A 25,769-nucleotide genomic window follows, 5' to 3' on the forward strand; every position below is an offset into this window, starting at 1 on the left:
CGTGCTGTTGTGGAGCTAACTTTACTACTGCTGGAACAAATACTGTTTCAAAATGAATCATTGCTTTTCACAAAAAAATATTATTTATATTATATTTATTTGTTGTTAATGTTCTGTATGCATACCATAATGTTATATGGTAACTAACTGTACGTTTTCAATCAATTAACCTAGTATTTTATAGGTTAAAATAGACACAAAATCTCGTTTTTATTCATTCTACTGGTAGTCCGTTTTGCTCAAATACAAATAAAGGCCTGTCTCTAATTATGGCCTCCTTCCAATAAAGGCCTGGGCCGCGATGCGCTTGAGTAAAATAAAGGCCCGGGCCTTTATTAGAGGATTTACGGTATGTCTATATTAGTCAGGGGGCCAAAACTGATATTAAAACTTTGTTGGACACTTTTTGGTACAAGTATACAACCTATCCAGTATTAATATTTAACCCCTCAACATGTATTCTAGCCAGGTTGTCAGCTTAGAAAATGGTTTTTTGTCCATTTTAACACTATATTCTTAAAAGTGGTAAAAGCGGATTTTTTTCCCAAAGTGCTTCCATTTTCTTCCATGTTACCTATTGTAATTTTGGGCAAATGTGCAATATAATCCAACTTATGTGCAAGCATGATCATTAAAAAATAATAATCAATAAATACCACAAGAGTATCACACCACAAGGGTCACTGTTGTGTCAGCACAGCTGTGATTTGGCAGCAGATTGAGGCAGCAGATCCAGAGAAGATGATCACAGCAGGTGTCAACAGTACAGTCTGAACAAAACTTTATAAAGGAGTGAATCACACAACCACACAACAGATTAACTTGATCTATTTGTCTACACAAACATTTACCTCAAGATTCTACCATTCTACCATCAAATGTTGCCAGAAACAGGTAAGCTAAACTGTTTTCCAACTAGCTATATACTTACCAGACATACACTCACCTAAAGGATTATTAGGAACACAATACTAATACTGTGTTTGACCCCCTTTCGCCTTCAGAACTGCCTTAATTCTACGTGGCATTGATTCAACAAGGTGCTGAAAGCATTCTTTAGAAATGTTGGCCCATATTGATAGGATAGCATCTTGCAGTTGATGGAGATTTGTGGGATGCACATCCAGGGCATGAAGCTCCCGTTCCACCACATCCCAAAGATGCTCTATTGGGTTGAGATCTGGTGACTGTGGGGGCCATTTTAGTACAGTGAACTCATTGTCATGTTCAAGAAACCAATTTGAAATGATTCGAGCTTTGTGACATGGTGCATTATCCTGCTGGAAGTAGCCATCAGAGGATGGGTACATGGTGGTCATAAAGGGATGGACATGGTCAGAAACAATGCTCAGGTAGGCCGTGGCATTTAAACGATGCCCAATTGGCACTAAGGGGCCTAAAGTGTGCCAAGAAAACATCCCCCACACCATTACACCACCACCACCAGCCTGCACAGTGGTAACAAGGCATGATGGATCCATGTTCTCATTCTGTTTACGCCAAATTCTGACTCTACCATCTGAATGTCTCAACAGAAACTCTGAGCCTCATCAGACCAGGCAACATTTTTCCAGTCTTCAACTGTCCAATTTTGGTGAGCTCGTGCAAATTGTAGTCTCTTTTTCCTATTTGTAGTGGAGTTGAGTAGTACCCGGTGGGGTCTTCTGCTGTTGTAGCCCATCCGCCTCAAGGTTATGCGTGTTGTGGCTTCACAAATGCTTTGCTGCATACCTCGGTTGTAACGAGTGGTTATTTCAGTCAAAGTTGCTCTTCTATCAGCTTGAAATAGTCGGCCCATTCTCCTCTGACCTCTAGCATCAACAAGGCATTTTCGCCCACAGGACTGCCGCATACTGGATGTTTTCCCTTTTCACACCATTCTTTGTAAACCCTAGAAATGGTTGTGCGTGAAAATCCCAGTAACTGAGCAGATTGTGAAATACTAAGACCGGCCTGTCTGGCACCAACAACCATGCCACGCTCAAAATTGCTTAAATCACCTTTCTTTCCCATTCTGACATTCAGTTTGGAGTTCAGGAGATTGTCTTGACCAGGACCACACCCCTTAATGCATTGAAGCAACTGCCATGTGATTGGTTGATTAGATAATTGCATTAATGAGAAATTGAACAGGTGTTCCTAATAATCCTTTAGGTGAGTGTATAGCTAGGCTAATTTACTTTCATAATTACTAGCTTACTTACTAATAGGTAAATTAAGTTTTGTCCAGATGTGTAATGGAAATATTATGTTTTTAATTTATTTGCTGCACAGCAGCCTATTTTACAGTCTTCTACACTGTAAAAAATTTGTAACACTCCCAAATCAAAAATTTCAATTGACCGATAACATCTAAATTTTTCAATTGGCCCAAGTGAAAATCTGTACATTTAATTTTTGAATTTACAGAATTTCACTTGGGCCAATTGAAAAATGTAGATGTTATCGGTCAATTGAAATTTTTGATTTGGGAGTGTTACAAATTTTTTACAGTGTATAGCTAAAAGTGTTAATAAGTTTGTTAGATAGCAAAGCCCTCAGCTTATGTCAGAGGACATTGTAGTGATCCACTCAGAAACCAATCAGACTAGTGTAGTGAAAAATTTCTTTGCCTTCAGATGAGATAACATGGATCCAGAGGGAGCAGTAAGCCTAGCGTCCAAAGAAAAAAAAAATAGGAAGAGATATTGATTGGGAAAAATGTTTCATTTGTCAAGATAAAGCCCTTTGATTGAAGTGATTTTTCAGGAAGTGGTGTCTTTGTGCTCTTTCTAGAGATTATTGTAGTATAATATTGTGCAAATTTTTGCAATATAATAGACACACACCATTATTTGCATTGCGCTTAGCTTGACCTTGCTTATTCAATCCATTCAGTCTCAAAGGGATGAGACTGACAACCTGAGAGCCAACCTCTGCCAACCTGAGAGCCACTGCTTTGATGGGGAAAAACATACCTTTGCCATACGCCTATTACATAGTTATTACTACTAACTAGTTACTAACCCCTAACCCTAAAGAAGTGAAAGAGCAGTTTTGTTAGGATGGAATTAATAACTATAGTGATATGTGAATTAAATATAATTTGTGTTACAACCTGGTACACTAAGTCAAATAGCACCATAGACCATAATCTACAGTTCTAAATTTCCGCCTTGACATTAAAGTATTATAACTTGTGCAGCATTGCACTGTCTCTCCCTACAAGCTTTAAACTTGGCTTGACTCATTCCCATAGATATGGGTACTGATTGATAGAGGTTTTGGGATACTAGGTTATGTTTCCAAGCTGATATTCACTTTGAAAACTGGTTCTCTTTAGGCGGAGATTGTTTTTTTCATGTTCTAGTTCTGTTGTCTATTACACTGTACAATAAATGTTCATTCTGACACTTCAGCAGACATCCCATGAGTGTTGGCTTTCATTTGATACCATTTTTATGAATATGGCCCTTGTGGTTGTGGAGATATTCAACATTTACTGTTGGCATGTCGTGTTGAGCAGGAAACCAACAAATTGGCCTGAAATTGCTTGTACAAGTCACAAAAAAAAAAAATTCAGCTTGACAACCACCCTAATATCTTACCTATGGTTGTCTTCTAACTAAAAAAATAGGGTGACAGCTTGTACCAAAACATGTCCGCAAAAGTCTTAACGGAAGCCCTTTTCAGAATTGGCCTCCTGACTATATCATAGTTTTACTCCTACAGGTCATTAGACATGGCATAGGATAATGACCAAGACATGGTGATGGCTAAAGATGAAGACTGTTTTTTAAATCTTAGATCTTCTGAGAAAAAAAATTAGAGAGAAAATCTGGATAACAAAGGTTAAGTGAATCCATCCAGCATTTAAACTAAAGATAACCTAAGAAATGTTACTTGAATAACGTATTTTAGATTGTCGTAAGGGTTTTAATTAGAAAGTTCTATATAGTAATGAATTTAATATTACATTCTGTCTAAGTTAGAGTCTTAAGAGGCTGTTGAAAAGATTATTTGTGTGTATAGTGAGAGAGACTGTTTGAGTGGAGGTATCTGCTAAAGCTTGAACAAAACAAGAAATGATTTTAGAACCAAAACAACCCAGATGACTTTTTTATAAAAACAAATGAATAATGAACAGATATTATTTGGATCTGGTTAAGAGACCATGTAAAATTAAGGCGAGACACTACAGGTGAATAGGGTAAAATTTTTAACTAGCAGATATCACCATGAAACTTTCCCAGTTGATTACCTACATTAAGATGAGAAAGAAATGTATTACAAGTTTTCTGTAATTTAATGTTTAAATATGCAAATTAGGCAATATCTAATTAAATATGCGCTAATTTGCATATATTTTAAAATCTGAGTATTGGATAAAGCCAGGTTAAAAATAATTTTTCATTGTGTTCACATATTAGATGGGAAAAAAATTACAGAGGGATTTATGGATATCTACTTTTGTTATCCTGTAAATCAGAAAATACTGTCAATAGCCTTAAAAAAATGTTTTTTTTGAATAAGATGTTATATAAATCAGGCTAGGAATAATATATTTACAAATCCCTCTGTAAATGTCTTCATAATATAACTAGGTACAAGACTGGAAAGTTTGGTGTATAGGTGCTACTGAAGTGGAGATTTCAGACTTGGAGTATGAGGAGAGAGAGAGCTTCCTAACGGTGCATGTGATGAAAGGGTGCCGGCAGATCGCGGAGCAGCATGTTGATTAAGAACGCCAACTTTTGTTGAATTTATGAGAAATCTACAGACGCAAACAGACAAAGTGTAATAAAATAAAGACCTAAATGTGTATTTCAGACTTTTTTTCACCACAAGTCTGAAAGAAGACAAATATCCAAAAATCTCAAAATTGACCAGTAAAAAAAACGATGTTTTTGCCTGCCGTGTCTCGCCTCAAGTAAAACATAAAAAATAATATTGTAAAGTAAATGATTTTAGAGCCAACTGCTAAAAAAAAGAAAGAATATATAGCCTAAATTTAATTAGTCAGCTATGTGTGATCAGAATGATAAATGTAAAATAATAGACTTGACTGCATAGAAATTGGTTAAGTCACCATAAAAATGATCAAGAGAGCCCTGTCAAATTTGCGAAAAGCTAGCGGGTGAACAAAGGAGGAGGATGGGAACATCACTGTTGTTTGACTATCCTTGACTATGTCTGTACACCATGACCTTACCGGATAGACACAAGACTCGAAAACTGTGAGAATGTTTTGTTTGTAGTTGGTTGTGCCTTCAGAGTCAAAACAAAAGGCCTGATTTGGGCAAGATAGGCAGTGACCACTGAATTTGAAGTGTTAGCCTTAGGGCCGTTGGCATTAATTATTCTGTTTAAGGAGCGGAGTTTGTCTTTAACTGAAGCTTGGAAATTAATGAAAGGAAAACGTGTAACAATTTACACAGATTATCGTAATTCGTTTGCAGTTGCTTATGATTTTGGGGTGTGGTCAGATGGTCGACCTATCTTTCATGCTGGGTTAATATCAAATTTGCTGGATTCTATTTTGTTGCCTGATCGAATTTCTATTTGTAAATGCGCAGCGCATACTAACAAAAAATATTTTATTTCTATAGGAAATGGCATGGCAGACGCAGATGAAAAACTGCTGCCACCGAACCGAAAGAGATTATGTGTAACATATCTGAAAGTAACCTTGATTTTTCTGACTCCTTACATAGCATGCAGTCATTTAATTAAAGGGTTAGTTCACCCAAAAATGAAAATTCTGTCAGTAATTACTCACCCATGTTGTTCCAACCCCGTAAGACCTTTGTTCATCTTCGGAACACAAATTAAGATATTGTTTATTAAATCTGAGTGCTGGATCACTTCTCCATATGCTTCTAAGACATTATAACGCTGGCCCAGAAAATGTATTAAAGACATCATTAATATAGTCCAAGTGACTCCAGTGGCTCAATCTTAAGTTTATAAAGCGACGAGAATTTATTTTAGTCTCAGGGTCGTTTGCACCGTCGCTTGCCTCCTGGTTTGGCAGCGGCCTGGACGGGCGGGGTCGGCTTCCTACGGCTTGCTCCACGCTGAGGCCTGGATGGTTGCTGCTGCTGCTGGGACTTAGCGGGAGCGGAGGACGCCGCAGAAGGCCGACCTCGGCGACGAGTAGACAGAGGGTCTGCGGCCGGCGGACGGGTAGGAGCAGCAGCGGTCCGCCGGGGCAGGATGTGCCGGATGGCCTCCGTCTGCTTCTGTGCGGCCGAGAACTGCTGGGCAAAGCTCTCGACCGCGTCGCCGAACAACCCAACCTGGGAAAGAGGGGCATCCAGGAACCGATATTTATCGGTGTCCCTCATATCCGCCAGGTTGAGCCAAAGGTGGCGCTCCTGGACCACCAAGGTGGACATCGCCTGACCGACTGAACGTGCGGTTTCCTTCGTCGCCCGGAGGGCGAGGTCGGTTGCCACACGGAGCTCCCGGAGCCTGTCCACAGGCCTTGTAAGCCTTCGCCGTTAGACCGGACGAAAACTTACAGGCCTTGGACGGGAGGCGTGGATTACCCCGCCAAGAGGAAGCGGACGCCGGACACAGTTGCATCGTGACGGCCCGCTCCACTGGGGGGATATCCACATACCCCTTAGCTGCCCTGCCGTCGAGGGTGGCGAGGGGGGAGGAGCCACTAGAACGGCTTCGGGCACTATACGGTGCCTTCCACGTCCTAGAAAGCTCCTCATGCACCTCCGGAAAGAAAGGTACCGGGGCGGCGCACTGAGAACCAGCACGGCCCGCCCCGAGAAACCAATCGTCCAACCGAGAAGGTTCGGGACGTGGTGGAGGGTTCCACGCAAGCCCAACCTTCTCGGCGGCCCGGGAAAGCATAGCCGCCCATTCTGGATCGGTCTCGGACAACGCTACACGCCCCGAAGGGGGCAACGCAGCCGAGTCGTCATCTCCAGAGGACTGAAGCTCCCCCTCCGATGCTGCGATCGACACCTGATCGTCAGCTGGAGCCCCAAAGGAAACGGTTGGTCGTTCCGGAGAAGGACCAAGACGTTCACTAAGGGGCCCCAATGGCAACAGCGCTTGTGAGGCGTGAGGGGCCCGCGGAGGTTGACTCGACGGGAAGCCCTCATGGTAATCCTCAGATCACCCTGGTCATGCACCGAAGTAGGTCTATTCTGCGGGGCAGAATAAACGCTAGATCGGGGCATAGGCGAGGGGACTGCACCTCCCTTGAGGTAAGCAAGTCTCGATCTAAGCGCTGAGATAGTCATATTCCCGCAATGGGAATATGAACTATCCACAAAAGCTGCCTCAGCGTGTTGAATGCCCAAACACGAGATGCAACTATTGTGGCCATCTGCTGGCGCCAGGGTACGACGGCATCCAGAAACGCACAAGCGGAATGACATCTTCAAAAAGACGCAGGGTCACGCTTGTGTTGCTCTTTTAGTGAAAACAAAAAAATAGAAAAATAACTCTCTCAGTGCTGAGGCACCCAGGGGTAGCCACGGTGTGAATGAACACACAGGGAAACGCCCACCGAACCGACACACACACACACAGACACAGAACAATAGTGCTGTGAAAACAGCAGTTGTGAGCTGCAATGCTCGCGGCCACCGCTGATCGCGCCGTCACACCAACACAAGGAGAGTCCTCTTCTCGTTCTCAAAGGCAGTCTTTTCCTGTAGAGTTCGGAAGTGAAAGCAAAAGCTCGGCTCCGAAGTGAAAGACAATGTGTGCGTGCGCCCGCTTCCTGTTTATACCCGCGCTGTGGGGCGGGGGCGCGTGATGCGACTCACGCACGCCAACGTTCATTGGCTCGTTCTGTAGACACTCGAAGTTGATAGGGCTCCCTGAAGTGATCCCAATTACGTCGTCACGTCGACGTTACGTCGAACTTGAGCGACTGAAAGGGAACTACGCATCCACGGTACAATCAGCGTCTCTGTCACGGCTCTCAGCCCGCCTTCTGTTCGTTGATTGGCCGGCTGTTTTGAGGCCGGAGGAAAACTGAAAGACAGGTCGATATCTCAGACTGAGTACAGAAGCGAACTGAAATTGAGCGGAAGTACGAAGTCTGACGTAGTCAGGCTGGGTGGAATGTGCTCTGTGTTGCAAATGTGCTTACGATGCCATAGGCAACTCATAGGTTGTGTAACAGAGAGAGTGTGTGCTGTGATATTGGCAGGTTGGTTGACACATTTGGATTCATTTCGGGTTCATTTTTAGGCTCTGGCCCTTTCTAATGTGCTTACTGATCTCATATGACTCCTCTCCTCTTCCCTGTGACTTTGTGTGTCTCAGTCTCTTTCATTCCTCTCCTTCTGAAGAAAATTTGATTTGTTTGAAGCCGCCTGACAGAGTTCATATGACTCGTACCTCAGGCAGCAGGGCTGTGAGAGCAGTCACAGTCTGGTTTGTCAAAAACAGACCTGCTGTTCTCTCTCATCTCAGCTCAGCTCTGATGAGACACCATGTGGCTGATATGAGTCCCATCAACTCAACCGTATGTGATCCTTATCAAGAAGTTGATCGATCAAAACGAATAAAGGAATAAAACCGACTGAGAACTACCACTGGCGCTTTTCTGACGTGATTCTATTAAGGGGGATATTACGAAGTTACACTTCTGAAAAGATTTAGAGCTGTCCACACACATCATAAAAGTTTAAAGTCTAAAGACAGCTTTGTAATAGTGGACTTTAAAGTGTAAGTTGCAGGTTAACCACCACAGCCAATTAATGTGTAAATTAAAGTGCTCTATATGTATATATTTAATTATTTCTGACTTAAAATGCGTCAAAATAACATTTATTGGGGTTTCTTCAACGGTAGCGTGTTTTTTCAGTTACTGGGTGATGACGTCATAAGAGGAACTCGCAACCCATACTCTGCTAGATTCTTACTGTATTACGGCTGTTTGGAGAACGACTGAGGATGTGGGAAACCATCAAATTCTTTATGGACCACAGCCCTACAATTTTTAACCGGTCAGGCGTGAGAGAGGGGAGCCATGGCACTCAGAGAGTTATTAATGCTTGGTGTGAGGAGAATTAGTGGAGGGTTGGCCAGGTGAGTAACGTTAGCTACGTTAGAGCTAGTCTAGCCTGGTGCAAACTTAACCCGGATAATATAACGGAACAAGCAAGTCTTTTCAAAATATTGCCGTCATGTAAAATAGCAAGGAGGGACAACGACTGAAGACATTATTAACTTACAGTAAGTCAGTCCAAATCAGAGCTGCAACGTTAGAGATGCACACACGCCTCAAACGTCATGTAATACCCTTCCTCAATCCACGCGTTATCAATTTCTCACGATTTAATTAGCGATGTTTATTGTCAGAAAAGAAAAAGAGAGATCGATGTCCCCATCACTGTGTTTGTGTGGGCTATGCCACCCAGTTGAATCAGCAGTGGAGAGTATGTGCTGCCGTGAGGTGAACGCGTTTTGGAGTTTAGTGGATCAGCTCGACCTGCGACCGGCTGATCTGATGTGCCTGAAACCGTTTGTTTTGCGAATAGCTTATTCTCATTTCAGGCAGGATCTTGAAGTCAGCACACACGAGTATGTTTACAATGGAGTTATTTTATCCATAATTTTTTTTTATCAAATAAAACATACAACCAACTTTTCTGAAGTTATGTAAGGCATCTATAGCTGCTAGCGTACGGTAACTCTACTAGTGAGTTCCTCTTATGACGTCACGCCCCATCTAGTGGAAGGGAGCGGGAACGGTTAAAACCACTGTTAAAAGTGCCAACTTTTCATATTATATCAGCATTTTGCTATAAAAAACAATGGTGGGCGGTTATTATCTTTATGTTTAATAAACACATTGCATTATCTTCGTGAAAAATGTAACCTGCAACTTACACTTTAAACATTTTTCACATTTTTAACACCATAAATTGTTAAAAAGTTATTTAAAGATCTAAAATACATTCTATTAGGCAGTGTTGTTATTGTTTATACCAACTGCACTGTGATTGGCTGGATTAGTTCCACCTTGTGCACACACTACAAGATCCCGTGGCAACAGGTTTGAAAACATGACCGCGTCTGTGACTGCTTGAGACAAGCTCAGATTGCGTCGCTGATCTGCTCATACTTAACAAGCACTGGCGACCGCAACGAGCACCGATTTGGCAGCGATCTGGGGGGTTTTGTCGCAGACCTTGGAAATCTGCCACAGCCAAAAGTCATGTCGTGCGAGCTTGCCTTAAGACATGCTGCTGCTGCATAAATAGACATACATAAATCCCGTAGCAGATCTAGGCAGGTGGAACTGGGGGAGGTGGAGGGTTTCAGAGGAACTTTGACAAGCTTACAGCAACCACAGAACCAGACTATTTAAATGTTGAGCAAGCAATCTCATTGGCTGCAAAATCAGTAGATGCCAATCAGCTTGAGCCATGGTAATGACGTGATTGCTTGCAGATTGCATATAAATGACATTAGCCTGCACCCTCTAAACTAGATGTATAAACAATACTAAAATAATACCGTTCTTCTCCTATCCCACTTTAGTGCAGAGACAACTATAAAAAGACAATAAAGGGTTCCCAAATAGTGTGAATATGTATGTAACACTTTTAAAACCATTATTTTTGCGTCATTCTGCGTGGTGTCTAGGAGCACAGAAATTACACACTTCAGCTTTAAATATTAATTTTATTCTACATCAGTTCAAAGTCTGGTTATCAAGCTTGTTTCCCCCCCTTCCATTCCAATGTCCCATCTGCTTAGAGAAATGATTGTGGATTGTTAGTGGGCGATTACACTATATTCATTTCATAATAATAATCCTGACAGCTAGAAATACACTGAAGTGATTCTTAATGCTCCTCCAGGTTTTTAGCTCCATCCGATGGGTGGAAACTGATGAATAACTTGGGATTGCTATTATGTTGGTACAGAACAAATAGAAATCTTTCGTTTATATGGTTTGTGTGGCAGTCGAGTATGAAAATAACACTTAAAGGAAAAATTCATGTTTATATCAGTAGAGGAGAATATAAAGCACGCATTAGCCCTATTCAGAGAGTAAATGTTTGACATGGGGACTTGATTTTAGATTGTGTAGGTGGTAGTTGGCCATTCAAATCAGAAATGTTTCTTATATAGAATTTAGCCCTAACAGACACATTTTTATGTTAGATTAATAAATGTAATTATGGCCACACACTGCAAAATGTTCCAAGTGATACCGTTTTTAAGATATGCATTTTAGCATGAATTCCATAAATTATCATTCTCACTCTCTGTGTGTCTGAGCTGTATTTCACAGTCATTTACAGGGGTTTATTGCCTTTTTGCTATAAGCTCTTGGTGAGAGATGAGAATGAGAGCAGACCCTGAACTCTCAAATGCACCATTAGAGAATATGACTGCTGGAGATGAGGCAGGTTTATGCCACGCTCAGCAAAGTCCAAAGACAGACACAGTTAATGAGCTCATTTACATGACCTGATACGGCCATTACCGGGGCCTGAACTGCTACCAGGGGTCAGTTATAATTATATAGAATATTTTCTGAAAATAGCAACTCTAAAATATGAACATTCAGCATCAGAAAAGTCAGTTTAGATATAGTCAGTGCCCTGCAATATCCTTTTCTATTTTCTCGACCACTCAGGATGATTATTTAATTTAAATCTGCTGGTTTTAATTTAATACAAAACCATGACATTTAACCTGCAGAGGTGTGGAGAAATGTGCTTTTTACAGAAACTTGAGTGTATTCATTGTATAATCACATTTACAGGTATTCCGTATTATAGGTTCACAGGAAAGACAGTCAAGAAACTGATTTCATCTTTAATTGAAAATGTACATAAAGGGCCAGATTTACTAATAGCTTGCGCCAACACGTACCATCTTTTGGCGTTAAAAAACTACTGTCAGGATTTACTAAAGGCACGCAAATAAAGAATTAGCAATAAAAAGGCCTGGACACAGTTATTTTTGCGGCTGACCTTATTGCATATTTGTTGGAGTTTCCCTTTCAGACGCAAAAATTCTGAGAGAGTTTTTAAATGAATCATGCAACAGGATTTACTAAAGGTTGCGCTAGTCAATTTACTGGTATTTGCACCGTTATTTAACGCCCCCAAAAAAGCATAAGCCATTTTGTGCTTGTGTTGTTATTAGATCACATGCACCTGATTATCATCGACTCTGTGTGAATTTGTGCTGTTCTTGATAAGATTGTGTAGATCATAACGGAAATAATCTGGCTGCATTTGTGTTTTTAATTTGCGCATTGTCAGTAGATCATCCGCAGAACTTTCCTCTTCCATCGGCACATTTATTGGATTGCGGTCTTACCCTAATTTGCTCTGTTTGGTAAATCTGGCCCTAAGTCTGAAGCATTGAAAGGAATAGGATTCAGTCATAATCCTTGTATTTGTGTGTGTCTGTGTGTGACGTGTTCATTCTTTACTCCCCCATAAACCCAGTTTGAGTTTCACACTGTTCCGGGCACACACTGTTCATCCTGTTAGTTGTGAGTTGACAAATGGGCAGACACATACATGCACACACACATATACTGTACAAGTAATATGTATGTGGTCATTTGTTTCGATCTTTAAACACACACACACACACGCACACACGTCTGGTGGATTACAGCAAGCGTCAAGCCCAAGGGAGCTGCAGGATGGGCAGAATAACTGTTCTACATTTACCTGCTGACGGCTTTTCAATGGCTCAGCAGGGTCTGAGACTTCCTGATCAACCGGACATGACAAATACAGTGGCAAAGAAATGACAGAGAGTGAGAGCTAAATATACTTAGAGAGAGAGAGAGAGAGAGAGAGAGAGAGAGAGAGAGACAACTCCACACAAAAAGGACTCCTGGCACAGCCGGGACTCAAACCGGGAACCTTCTTGCTGTGAGGCGAATGCTACAAAGTGGCCGTGGTAAGCTTATACATTTACTGTAAAAGCTTCCCAATTGTCATTTCATTTTAAGGTTATAAGTCTTGGGTTTATTGGATGAAACACAAAGTATTTCCGTAAAAATGTCTCTCATGTGAAAATTCTCAAAATCTCAAGTAGTCATCTCAGTAACGCTAATACTCTCCTCTCACAAAATGTTCTGGTTTGTTCTGAGTGCAATTTCCTGTCAGGGCCATCATCTCTGACTCAATTATGGTGATGTTATGTGCATATGCAGACTGTGCAGCGAACACACTCTGCTTCGGAAATTAAATCGCATACAAACATTCATGTCAAAAAAGCACAGAGAGCTGGCGATACTGGCTCTGATTACAGATTTAGGCTAATTTAAAAAAAGAGCGTGTGTGTGTAAAATCAGAACAATGCTAAGCGACATTTCATGGATCTACTGGTTTTCTAATTGTCTTACATTTACAGACTTTTGATTATCAGCATAAAGTCACTTTAATCTGGCCAAGAATTGCTAACGTAGGGTGTGTTCACACTTGGCAGGTTTGGTTGGATTTAAACGAACTCTGGTGCAATTGCTCTATTAGTGCGTTTCAAGTATGAACGCTGCCATCCGAAACTCTGGTGCACACCGAACAAGCAGGGGTGCGTTTCCCGTGGAACGACGTAACTCGCTGCTTCACTACCATAGTATGATGCATCATTGGAGAAATCAACTAGCTAGTCACGACTGTTTCCCGAAACCATATTGTCGCAAAGTGTTTTTTTGTTTTGTTTTTTATGCAACAAAATATATACTAAGATTTGTATATGCATATACACCTCACAACAAGTAGAAAATAACATACATAAGAATATGTCAAATAAAGTAGGTCATGCCAGGGGTGAAATTACAACAATTTAAAGTAACGAAAAGCTTTGTAGGTCTTTCTTGCTTTTTTGTTCTTAATTTTATCTAATGTAGTAGCCTACCATATTGTTTAATCTCTTTTATAAAATGTTCAAAGCTTGGCTTAGCTTTAGTCCATTTTCTCACATGAATGTGATATTTTCCAAGTAAAATAAAAAGTTGTATAAGGAAGCACAATGTACTTTTGGAATCAACATTGTCCTGTACAAAAATAAATAAAAAATAACAACCTAGAAATGAAATTTGAAACATCCAACCAAACCATTTTTGAATATAGGCTATACAATAAAAAAAAATGAGTCACAGAATATTTGGCATTGCCACAAAATTCACAGAAGTTTTCAATATTCAAATGGAAACGTTCAAGCAACTCCTTGACAGGGTAAATTCTTTGTACAATTTTATTTTATATAAAATTATATTATTAATAAAAAAAAAAAAAATTATTGACCACTTTTCCAGTTAATATTTAGTAGTACAAAACACTGTTGAACAAGGCAAATAGTTTGTTTTTAAAATATTTCTAATATTTCTTACTGCATTTATCTATTATTATATTAATATCCCCAATAAATATTGTATCACTGCAAAAACAGGTTTGACGATCAACGTTTATAGGATAGAATCCAGGATTTCGTAACAGTGATACAACTCTGCCAGGGATTGCATGAAAAATAATAGGATATTCTTTTGGCCTCACAGGAATCATACATTTATTGAGAAATTCATAATATGTTAAAAGTAAACCTTGTTCATTAAGCAACTGATTAACAGTAAGAATTCCATTGTCGTACCATGTCTGATTAAATATTGACTTTTCTTTGTACAAGATATCTTTGTTATTGCATATAATGTATTGATGCGGTGAAAAGTTATGTTTATACACTGAACAAAATGATAGAAGCAACACTTTTGTTTTTTGCTGGTGGGGCGGGGGGGTCAAAAAACAGTCAGTATCTAGTGTGACCACCATTTGCCTCACGCAGTGCAACACATCTCCTTCGCATAGAGTTGATCAGGTTGTTAATTGTGGCCTGTGGAATGTTGGTCCACTCCTCTTCAATGGCTGTGCGAAGTTGCTGGATATCGTCAGGACCTGGAACACGCTGCCGTATACGCCGATCCAGAGCATCCCAAACATGCTCAATGGGTGACATGTCTGATGAGTATGCTGGCCATGCAAGAACTGGGATGTTTTCAGCTTCCAGGAATTGTGTACAGATCCTTTCAACATGGGGCCGTGCATTATCATGCTGCAACATGAGGTGATGGTCGTGGATGAATGGCACAACAATGGGCCTCAGGATCTCGTCACGGTATCTCTGTGCATTCAGAATGCCAACAATAAAATGCACCTGTGTTCGTTGTCCATAACATACGCCTGACCATACCATAACCCCACCGCCACCATGGGCCACTCGATCCACAACGTTGACATCAGCAAACTGCTCACCCACACAACGCCATACACGCTGTCTGCCATCTGCCCTGTACAGTGAAAACCGGGATTCATCCGTGAAGAGAACATATCTCCAAAGTGCCAGACGCCATTGAATGTGAGCATTTGCCCACTCAAGCATGTAGATGAGCTTCCCTGAGACGGTTTCTGACAGTTTGTGCAGAAATTATTTATGGTTATGCAAACCGATTGTTGCAGCAGCTGTCCGGGTGGCTGGTCTCAGACGATCTTGGAGGTGAAGATGCTGGATGTGGAGGTCCTGGGCTGGTGTGGTTACACGTGGTCTGCGGTTGTGAGGCCAGTTGGATGTACTGCCAAATTCTCTGAAACGCCTTTGGAGACTGCTTATGGTGGAGAAATGAACACCCAATTCACGGGGCAACAGCTCTGGTGGACATTCCTGCAGTCAGCATGCCATTGCACGCTCTCTCAAAACTTGCGACATCTGTGGCATTGTGCTGTGTGATAAAACTGCACATTTTAGAGTGGCCTTTTATTGTGGCCAGCCTAAGGCACACCTGTGCAATAATCATGCTGTCTAATCAGCATCTTGATATGCCACACCTGTGAGGTGGATGGATTGTCTCAGCAAAGGAGAAGTGCTCACTAACACAGATTTAGACAGATTTGTGAACAATATTTGAGAGAAATAGGCCTTTTGAGTACATAGGAAAAAGTCGTAGATCTTTGAGTTCAGCTCATGAAAAATGGGGGCAAAAACTAAAGTGTTGCATTTATAATTTTGTTCAGTGTAGATTTTGCCAAGCCAGCAGTGCCTGCTTATGAAAGTTTGCCAGCTTAACTGGGATTTTTTCAACTGAGAAATTACATTTTAAAAGAAAATGAATGCCATCCAAAGAGTTAAAATGTAATTTGGGAAAGCATTCCATTCACTATATTTATTTTTCTATAAATTCGATTATCCATTTTATCTTAAACACTTTTATCTTAAAAACTGAGATCTGTAAAATTTTTAACTTCAAGGCCACCAAAGTCTATATTATTATTTAGAATATCTTTCCGTAAATAGTGTATTTTTTTCCTCCAAATAAAATCATAAAGAATCTTATCTAATTCCCTGACAACATTATTTGGAACATCTGCTGACATAGATATATAAACAGACCTTGAGATCCCTTCTGCTTTTGAAAGTAGAATACGTCCATTTAGGAACAGATCTCTCATAAGCCACATATTGAATCTGTTTTTAATTTTCTCAATAATAGGCTAAAAATTTAACCGGCTTCTTTGATTCAATTCTTTACATACCATTAAATTGTTGCAAAATGGTCGTTCAACCACGTTGGTTTATGACATCACGCTCGTGGTGGAGTAAAAACTTCTTTAATGAAACTGTTTGAGATCGAATTAACGCTAGATGTTTTGATATAAATCACAGACATGGCATCTGAGGACTATTTCTAATTTTTCTCAGTTATTTAGCTTTATTTCCAGATTCAATCATAGGCTCGTCCTTAGTAGACCACGTTCGCACATGCGCAGTCTTCAAAAACGTCAGTGGGGGGCCTTTGAGACAGAAAAGTTGAGAACCACTGCTGTAGACGGAGAACAACAGAATGGAACAAAAATATTTTTTGAATGCCTTTTTTTAACATGACAGAGCAATTATATTGGATCCTGCAATACTGAGAAAGCCAATAACATCTGAGGAGATTAGTAACTTAAAGGGATACTCCACTTTTTTTGGAAATAGGCTCATTTTACAATTTTAGTTAAACAGTTGAGTTTTACCGTTTTCGAATTCATTCAGCCGATCTCCGGGTCTGGCGGTACCACTTTTAGCATAGCTTAGCATAGATCATTGAATCGGACAAGACCATTAGCATCTCTCTCAAAAAAATGACCAAAGAGTTTAGATATTTTTCCTATTTAAAACTTGACTCTTCTGTAGTTACATCGTGTACTAAGACCGACGGAAAATGTAAAGTTGCGATTTTCTAGGCTGATATGGCTAGAAACTATACTCTCATTCCTGCGTAATAATCAAGAAACTTTGCTGCCGTACCATGGGTGCAGCAGGCGTAATGATATGACGCAGCGCCTGAAAATAGGTCTAAAAGGTTAGACAAACTTAGTCCCGGTCACGTTGGAAGTTACCGAGCTGGGGACTATTTTCCGGCGCTGCGTCATATCATTACACCTGCTGGACTCATGGTACGGCAGCAAAGTTTCTTGATTATTACGCAGGAATGAGAGTATAGTTAAAAGAGTCAAGTTTTAAATAGGAAAAGTATCGAAACTCTTTTGGTCATTTTTTTGAGAGAGATGCTAATGGTCTTGTCCGATTCAATGATCTATGCTAAGCTATGCTAAAAGTGGTACTGCCAGACCCGGAGATCGGCTGAATGGATTCGAAAACAGTAAAACTCAACTGTTTAACTCTGGGGGAGTTGTAAAATGAGCCTATTTCCAAAAAAAGTGGAGTATCCCTTTAAAGGACTGGTATGACAGATTTGAAGTTTAGTAGTGTGCAATTATCTTTATGTACATTAAAAAGAGGTGCATCTTTGAGCGAATGCACGTGTGTATACAAAGTTCTGTCATGAAACTCTTGATGGCACAGGCTAATAGGTCTTAACTCAAACTGCTTGCAATCACATCATTATCTATAGGGCACAGCTGATTGGTTCCTGCTGTATCAGTAGCCAATGACTTTGCATGCTCAAACTTCAAATACTTGGTAAGTCATGTACGCTATATTGTACCACAGCAACATGTCTTACTTGATCACAGCAGCGTTGCGTGTATATATTGGCAGTAGCAAGTCCTGTACTTGCTCTGCAGCAGCAGCAGCGCAGCAGATCTATACCGCCAACACCAAACACATCAACATTGTCATATTACCATGCCAAACACTCAGAGAGTTGTCATGACAGAAGTATGTGTGTGTGTCTTATTATTATGTGTTTTATAGTAAGCGTAAAGGTCTGAAAGAAATGAGTCTGAGTGTGCGCATGTTTTATAGTCTGGAGTATGTGTCAGTCTGCCTTCTGCACAGAACTCTCACGACCATGTGCTTTGAAGCCAGAGTGCTTCTCTTTGAAGATCTGCTTCCCTCCCTCTTCTTCATTAAGTCTGTGTTCAGTAGCAAGAGTAATAGGAGTGTGGAGAGCGACATGTTCTCAGCAGGAGAGAGGGGGAATCTGAGCCCCATTAGTGTGCAGGTAGGCAGCCTCTGTCAGTGTTAATTTCTGCACATGTCTTCCTCGTGAGTTGTCATGGTTCTAAAATAATCTGCCTTTTGAAAGTGCGGCAGGATGAAGAGAAGCCAGGGAGGCAAAATCATACCTCACTTCATTGCTCTAAATCTACATCACATCTGTTAGAATATGAAAACTCCGAGAGGTGGACAGGAGGGAGAAGAAGAACAGGGTTTCACTCTGAATCTCCTACTGTGTTACAGAAAACGACTCGATCTATATGAATTTAAATGAGTCCTGATGCTCTTCCTCAGTCCCTCGTCTGCAGCGAGTCTGTTTATGTAGTGATTTGAACTATGTTGCTTGTCTCTGATGGGTTTTTTTTTTTCCAACACGGGAGGAAAAAAACAAGGCAGTCTGTACCTAAAGTATCTCCATTCTCCATTAATTAGCATTTCGAAATAACAGTGTTTTCTGATGAAATATTGTTTGAAAAGCATGTGGTGTAAATTGAAAATATTTCATTATATTATAGTAGATGTTTTTGCAGTGACATGCTTAAAAACATGGAATTGGCTTTTCCCTGTCTGCTGCTTTGGTTTGCACAATCTGCGCTGACTCCAGAATAATGAATTACTCTGCATGTTCAGCTCAGGTGATTGGCTCAACAAACCCTCTTACTCAGAACTGAGTGCCACGGGCAAAGATGGCAACAAGCAGGTTGCGTACTTGGCAATAACAAGGTTGAGTACTTGCCAAACAACTGCAATCGAGATGAATGGGGATGCTAATGGATAGCTTTCTCCAAACACCACCAGTGTTAGGGAAAGTTACTTGTAAAAGTAATGCGTTACAATATTGCGTTACTCCCTAAAAAAAGTTTTTTTTTTTTTTTTGCATTACTTTTTCTCACCTTGCTTGTTGGCTTGCTTGTTGGTTCTATTTTTGGCAAATGTGAAGCCCATTGCACACCAAAAGTGAAATAATAAACCTCAGGCTGAAGGAAATTCAATTGGACTCCTGTACAGTAGAGGGCGCAGCTCAGACAAACCTTTCAGCTGTGCTGCCATTCTGAATTGCAGAAGAATAGGATGCTGGAAAAGAAAGTTTAACAATATCTTCAGCTGAGTTTGCGTTTCACTGTTTTTACTCATTTTGAGGAAAACTAAATCTGTTTTTGCTCAAGCGAGATGACTAAATGCCTGCTCACATTTAGACTTGAACTACAATAACCATCATGTTTACTAAGCTCATACAATGCTTTGCTCTGCACCTTACGCACTATTTTTCTCAACTTGGGGACAGTTGTCAGTCAATAAATGGGAAAACAAAGTAACTTGCGTTTCTTATTTGAAAAAGTAACGTTGAAATTTTGTTGTAAATTGGAACCACACGTACTTGTAATGTGTTACCCCCAACACTGACCACCACTACATTGCATTCTAGTGGTTATAATATAAGAGCCCTAAAATACACTGAACAAAGTTTACGTTAATTGAAATAAGCAGCATTCCTGTAGCTCAAACATTATAGCATGACGCTAGCAATGCCAAGGTCATGGGGTTGATTATTCTAATGCATGAATTGATAAAAAATGTATACAGTACTTTCAATGCAATGTACTGTAAGTGGCATTGGATAAAAGCATCTGGCAAATGTTTTTAAGTTTAGAAGTTTTAGATATTAAAAGTATGACATGATGTACATTCAGGTCATTTTTGTCCGAATAAAATGGACGCTTTTTACTCCCTGGCATAGACAGGATGCTTTTTCTTTGCTAATGCATCATAATAAAGAACTACCAAAGCACATTAGGTGTGTAACTGAAGTTTTATCTTTGTATTTCATCATTCTTATACTATCAGAGAGAATGATGGGAGGTATTTGGTCACAAGTCTGTCTATAGTGTTTTCTGGAAAGCTTCATCACTGTTCTTTATCAACAGTATACAAACTACTATAAACTAAATTGAACATTAAACATTAGCAATTAGTTATTATGATGAATAGTAATTTGCTTCTGCCATAATTCTATATTTGACTAGGGATGTGAGTATCATTAATGGTTTCAGTTTTTATTACTCTGAACGATTACATTTCTTTACCAGTTCAATTAATGATTTTATTTTTGTACTTGAGTATTTGGTATAAAAAAAATAAAAAAAAAACATCTTTGAAAAAATCTTGCAAAAGGTGTGTTTACAGGCACTTTTTACTTACTTTTTGAAGTATTTTTAGAGGTGGCAAACACAATCCAATGGTCTCTAAACTATACACAGTACAATATATATATATATATTTTTTAAAGAAATGAATAGTTTTATTCAGCATGGACACAATAAATGTATCAAAACAGCAAAGTCTGTCACGTTGTTACAAGATAAGTTATGTTTTATATAAATGCTGTTCCTTTCAACTTGCTATTCATCGAAGAAGAGCATATCACAGTTTCTCTTTTCAGCATTGATAAAATATGAAATGTTTCATGAGCACCAAATCAGCATATTAGAATGAATTCTGAAGGATCATGCAATCATGATGCTGAAAATGCAGCTTTGACATCACAGGAATAAATTACATTTTAAAATACTCTTTATAAATATTTAATGTTTTTTTTTATTGTAATATTTCACAATAGTACTGTTTTACTGTATTTTTGATCAAATAAATATAGTATTGGTAAAAAAGACTTCTTTCAAAAACATTAAGACATCTTACCAACCTAAAACTTTAGTGTATATAAAAAACACTAAATAAAAAACTATATTTCATTCATTAATATTTATGAAACACCTCATGTCAGTGTATACTTAAATACACATTAAATGAATAACCATTCAGTGCCTACACTGATTTTAGTCTGTTTTTGATTTAATAAAAGAACGGAATCATTAGAGAGTCATTTGTTTTGGGAATCAGACTACTAAAGCTGTTTGTGATTCACTAAAATGACCAACTTAGCGTCATTCATTCGGGAATCTGACTAGATTGGTCAAGCTGTCTGTTTCAGGCTGTAGATTCAGTAGCTTATGTGGCACCAGCAAAAAAAAAATATATATAACATTAAATATCATTAAACTCAGAGTCAGAGTATTTTAGTGCTATTGTGTCTCCATCTGAATAAGAACCGGATTTCAATTCCCACACTGTAAAACCCAACAAGTTAACTCAACTCAAACCGATTGAGGAAACTAATTGCGGCAAACCATTTAAGTTTAAAAATAAATACATATGAGTATTGTGAACTTATATATATTGAGTCATGTTCACTCATAATTTAGTGTTCGTTTAGTCATTCATTTTGAGTACATGTAACTTGAATATTTTAAGTTCATTCCATTAAACTTTTAAAGTAATTTAAACCATTTAAACTAACTGGTTTGAGTTCATTTAATAAATCTAATCAAGTCATAACAACTATATAGCTACTCAAATGGTTTTAGGAAACCGATTGCCGTAAATGATTTAAGTTGATTAAACTCAAATTAATAAAGTTTTATAAGACAAAGGAAAAACATTGGTATAAAGCAGTGTTCCTCAAACTCGGTCCTGGAGGGCCACTGTCCTGCACAGTTTAGCTCCAACCCTGATCAAACACACCTAGCTGTGAGTTTCTAGAGATCCTGAAGACATTGATTAGCTTGCTCAGGTGTGTTTGATCAGTGTTGGATCTAAACTCTGCAGGACAGCGGCCCTCCAGGACCGAGTTTGAGGAACCCTGCATGGTATAAAGAAATGGTCAAAGAAAAGGATGCAGTTATTAATAGTATTTATTGAAAAATAATTTATTTTACAAAAGGTTCTCAGGGATGAATGTTGTGAAAGATGGTCAGTCAGTCTCCTCACTGTCCAAAATACAAAACTGCACATGACTTCTGTCTGGCGAACTGTGAATAAACAAACAAACAAAAAAAACATTAATCTTCCACTGACAAAACTGGTTTACTCACAGCATAAATGCTAGAATAGAGGTTATGCGTTGACGTCACCATCGGCTAAGTGGCAAAAAGACTGAGCGGCAGCATTTGTTTTCACTATAAAAACACACAAAGCACATCTAAAATGGAAAAGAGCTTTGAGATTGACAGTACAACTAGATTTGACAAGAAAGCCAAGGTTTTATTTTTACAGACTGTCAGACTATGCTGAATTTAGGGGTAAAATCATACCATATATATTGTATTGTTATATATTGTATTGACAACTCATCAGTTAAATATTTACCATCGTATATTCTGAATAATTGTAAATTGAATTAAATAACTGAAATAATCGTCGAAACCAGGCACATATAAAATGTCAGAAAACAGGATTCCTGACTACATGTCAATATCCATGGATAACTGGATCTTTGATAAGTTGTTAGGAACACTATATCCAGTCCAACATTTAATTTAAACTGATAATCCTTTGTTTTACTCAAGTTTTCTCAGTTTCCCTGTTAACTCCAGTCACGCTGCAGCTCTTTAGCCACTCAGTCTGACTAGGGGGGCGTGTTCCGGCAGGAAAGTGATGTCAGTGCATACCCTTTATATCTCAGCTTGTATTACATTACATTTACACATTTGGCAGACGCTTCTATCCAAAATGACTTACATTGCATTTCAAGGTGCACATTTTACATTCTTATCAGTTCTCAGTTCTTGCTTTCCCTGGGAAATTACCTTTTTCTTTAGTTTTTGCCATGTGAATGACAGTCACTGGAGGATAGTCAGTCAGTCTTCTTACTGAAATAGATCCAAAAATGCGCAGGACACGTTTGTCTATTTTGAACTGTGAAAAAAAAAAGCAAAAAAAAATATTAATACATTTTCCACTGACAAAAATGTAATTTACTAACAGCATAATAAATAGAATAGGTCAGTTTGTAGTACCTTTTTCTTTCATTTTTGCCACGTGAATGACAGTCGATGTGGAGGATAGTCAGTCAGTCTCCTCACTAATATAGACCCTAAATTGCACGGAACACGTTTGTCTATGCAAATACGTGAGAAAACACAAAAATATGAATTACTCTTACACTGACAAAACTGTAGTTTAATCATCATTATAAATGAGGAAATATGTCAGCTTGTATTACCTTTTTTTTTTTTTCGTATGAATGACGGTCGGTGGTTGATAGTCTCCTCACCGATATCCAAAATTGCCCAAGGGACACATTTGTCTATGCCAAAATGTGAGAAAAAACACAAAATATTAATTAGTTTTCCACTGTCAAAAAATTGGTTTACGTTACTCACAGCATAATAAATAAAGGAATAAGTCAGCTTGTATTACCTTCTGCAGTTGTTGCCATGTGAATGACGGGCGGTGGATGGTAGTCTCAATCACTGATAATGATCCAAAATGGCTCGGGACACTTTTGTCTAAGCAAAAATGTGAGAAAACACACAGAAATTAATTAATCTTCCACTGAAAAAACTTAAATTTACTCACAGCATTATAAATGAAGAAATAGGTCAGCTTGTATTACCTTTTTATTTAGTTTTTGCCGGGTAAATGTCGGTCGGTGGACGATAACGTTATAGCTGCTAGTCTCCTCACAATATCCAAAATTGCGCGGGACACGTTTGTTTACGCTAAAATGAGAAAATAAAAAAAATATTAATTTTCCACTTACGAATCTGTGGTTTACTCACAACATAATAAATAAAAGAGTATGTCAGCTTGTATTAACCTATTTCTTTAGTTTTTGCCGTGTGAATGACGGTTAGCACTAGTGGAGTCAGTCAGTTTCGTCCTCACTGATAAATATCCAAATTTGCGCGGGACACGCTCTGTAAAAATGTGACAAAACGCACACACATATAAATTACTGTTCCAGTGACAAAACTGTCGTGTACTCACAGTACAACTAAGCCGCTGATTAAAAAAAATCTCTGAGTAAGTTAGTGCTAAATGCAATGTCGCGTTGGCTTGTCGTCTCTGTGACGGGACACAAATGGCATAACTTAGTCTTACTACAGTAGTTAGTAGCCTACGTTACTTTAGCTAGTCGGTCTTCTTAAGATGAAGAGTCACGACAATACAACGTTAAACGTATACAAGTGCTCTAAAGAGGACGAAGCATTTTGCCGTGCTTACCTGTTAAATCTCTCCATGGCCGCCATTCTGTTCCGACTCCGAGTTACTTCGTGTGGGGGATGGGCAGATTGAAATAAATACGCGGGGTTTTCCGGTGCGTGAGGGAGAACGCCGTAGAGAGACCTAAATGTAGGCTTCAAATGCAGCAGAAAATGTTAAATTTATTTATTTAAGTGTTTATTTCATTTCCTTATACAAAAGTAATTTCTTGAAAAATAAAATTTAAAAGCTAAAATAACAAATAGGTTATTCATAACTTATTCGGTTTAAGTTCTGCTTAATACATTGCAGTTTTTGAGTTAATATCACATATTTTATTAAGTTAAACTAACTTTTAAAAAAAAATAAGTTAAATGTACTCATTTAGTTTAGTAACTTTCAGTCTTAGGTTTTACAGTGCAACGTTATAATTGAAAGTCTGTGTTTAAAGAAAGAGCTTCCCACTGGCATTTATAATGGTGTTCATGTGCATTCATGTGTAGTCATGATCATTCACACATGACTTAAAAGCAGCATTAAAACCAAACACACACCCTGGACATGTCAAAACCTCTCTGTGGACACCTGCAGACAGGGCTGGTATACATATAATGCATCTATATGCAGGTAATCGAGCCCCTGCAGCTCGTGATTCGCTGAGGCTGCAGGGGTCTCTCTTAAACACACACGCAGGCTGTTTAAAGCAGTTAACCCAGGATCCTCTGCTGTGACTGATGCTGATTAAAGCCAGCACCTCAACAAACACATGCATTCTAATAGAGGAAAGTGTGGTTTTGGTCAATCTTCCTTTGAAGCTGCTGTGTGTAATTTTTTGAATGTTACAATACTTTCTCCTATCCAAGCTTAATGTGCAGAGACATTTAGTAAGCTGTTTGTAGGTTCATTTCACCAAAAAGTGTAAGCACTAGGGCTGCAGTACATGCATCCATGCTAAAGAGAATAAATGTCAGTTCAAACTAGTTTAGTCCATTTATGTAAAATTTTCAGGCATGAAGAACACTTGCGGTCTTTGCACTTGAACTTAGATCAGTAGAACTTTTGATTACCCATTGGGACATACTTATAGTGTTGTAAAAATGCAAGTGTTTAGAGCTTTATTTTGATTTTCAATACTTTGCATTGTAAGATAAACTCCTAAATGTTTGTCCCTACGTAACAGACGACACAATTTGGAAATTGTGGTGCTTCTAATGAATTGATGAATAGCAGTTGCATACAAAATACACATCTTTTTGCACCAATAAAATGTGCAACACTATATTTTA

At 39.1% G+C, this 25,769-nt stretch overlaps 2 long non-coding RNA genes across 2 annotated transcripts; both read right to left on the reverse strand.

Annotated features, from left to right (window-relative positions):
* Window positions 1-22,180: 22,180 nt before the first annotated feature.
* Window positions 22,181-23,390, reverse strand: LOC311301242. Its single transcript, XR_014629423.1, has 3 exons — window positions 23,295-23,390; window positions 23,085-23,193; window positions 22,181-22,307 (listed from the first exon to the last, which is right to left on the reverse strand). It is a non-coding gene; the product is annotated as an uncharacterized lncRNA (long non-coding RNA).
* Window positions 23,391-23,915: 525 nt separating this feature from the next.
* Window positions 23,916-24,559, reverse strand: LOC311301425. Its single transcript, XR_014629458.1, has 3 exons — window positions 24,505-24,559; window positions 24,098-24,197; window positions 23,916-23,999 (listed from the first exon to the last, which is right to left on the reverse strand). It is a non-coding gene; the product is annotated as an uncharacterized lncRNA (long non-coding RNA).
* Window positions 24,560-25,769: the final 1,210 nt, after the last annotated feature.

Source organism: Rutilus rutilus (assembly GCF_951802725.1).
Source record: "Rutilus rutilus genome assembly, chromosome: 12".
NCBI classification, from domain to species: Eukaryota; Metazoa; Chordata; class Actinopteri; order Cypriniformes; family Leuciscidae; genus Rutilus; species Rutilus rutilus.